Source organism: Apium graveolens, chromosome 4 (genome assembly GCF_009905375.1).
Source record: "Apium graveolens cultivar Ventura chromosome 4, ASM990537v1, whole genome shotgun sequence".
NCBI classification, from domain to species: domain Eukaryota; kingdom Viridiplantae; phylum Streptophyta; class Magnoliopsida; order Apiales; family Apiaceae; genus Apium; species Apium graveolens.
In genome coordinates this window covers 130,690,012-130,691,960 of record NC_133650.1, presented here as the reverse complement: position 1 = coordinate 130,691,960, position 1,949 = coordinate 130,690,012, and positions in this window count along the sequence as shown.

Here is a 1,949-nt window from a genome sequence, read left to right as displayed (position 1 = left end):
AATATTCATTCGAGAACTTAAGACTCCGTTTATTTTATTTAATGAATATTATTTTGAATATTCATTTGAGGACTTAAGACTCCGTTTATTTTATTTAATGAATATTATTTTGAATATTCATTCGAGGACTTAAGACTCCGTTTATTTTATTTAATGAATATTATTTTGAATATTCATTTGAGGACTTAAAACTCCGTTTATTTTATTTAATGAATATTATTTTGAATATTCATTTGTGGACTTATGACTCCGCTTATTTACTAAATAATATTCTTTATTTTATTAAAGAATAATGTTTCGATAATCAAACTTATTTTCGATTATTCAAATAAAGATAGTACTTTCGTATAAGTATATCTTTGGTTATTTAATATCCATTTCATGTATGAGTTTTAAAACTTTTACTTCAATTATTTTTATAAGGATTATCCTTATGGGAATATTATTTAAATAATAATATTCAGATATTTTCTAATATATCGGGACTGATTTATTTCATTAAATCAGCATTACTCCAAACATTCTTAAAAATGTTTTCGAGTCTTCAAAATGATTTTTAAAAGTTAGAGCGGATCCCAAAACTCGTTTTCAGATTTAAGATCTTCCTTTCGAATGAGACTTGAATATTCGCTCAAAAATCTTAGGGATCCGGCTCTGTGGTGTATTTTATATTCGCAACGAGGTTGCTGTTTTGAGAAAACAATTTGATTACTTGCCTAACGTTCGAGAAGTAAGTCCATCTAATTGAGTCCGCATAAGCGACAGGCCGGGGTACGGTCTATGAAGGTGTAAGAGGCTGGGTAACAGTCCATCCACGCGTGAGTGGCCGGTTCACGGTCTAGCGCGAGGTCCTAATGCGGCCAGGGTGATGACCGGCGAGGAATTCATCCATCTACAGTAGAAAAGGTTACTTATTGGTATCTTTGCCTGATCAGCAAGATATCGGGTTTATGCCAAAATTCTTTTCTTTCCAAATTCATTGGATATTACAACTCTGTTCATACTTTACATGACAGAGGTTTTCAGGAAATGTATGAGAGATATATATGGATATATATATTGGGACTTAATGAAGTATCTCGTAACTTCATTTCTTTTGAATGATATTTCAAGGATTGAATCTATTCAAATCATATCTTGTAGTCTCATCTATGTGGTGAACTTTTGACACAGATTATACCTTGAACGGTGGTAGTTCAAGTAGTATTTGGAAAAGATATAAGTATATTGGAGTATCTTATAACTTCATCTTTTAAACTTATATCTAGTAAATGAATATCTTGTGCATGTCAAAGATTTTCAGAAAAACGTTGAGACAAGGTTAGATATATGAGATCACCTTGCAACGATATTTTTATACAGTTATAAACTGGAACTCTGTGTATATTATACATGTCAGAGGATTTCAAAGATTGTGAAAAGTATATATGTACATATATATACTGAATATTTTGCGACTTGGTCGCGTTAAGGTATCAACTTGGTTCATTTCTTCTTGACCAAGACTTTCATGAGTACTATGAGAATGCTCATATATTGTTAATCATTATACATATTATTTTGGTGGTCTTGTTGCTCACCCTTGCTTTCTTCTTTCATCACACAACAATAGATAGAAAAGATGAACAAAACCAAGCTTCTAATTCGCAAGCGGTTAGGAAACGTTCCGCAGTTTTTTGGAAGCGTTGATGCCGCCGTAGCTGAGGTAGGAGCTACCAATAGGCTAGGTTTTCAACTATTGTTGAACCATACTTATGTATAATATGAATTGTAATAATGGCAAGGAATATGTAAATTATTCAGAAACCCTTTTAAGGTGTAATGGTTTATAATTGTGGAATAAAATGACTTGTGTTATTTTTGGTATTCATCTCTGAGACTATAACTTGTGGTGTGTGTGTGTGTATATTGTGGGGTCACAGTACTCAGTAGTTGGTTGACTGTTAAGA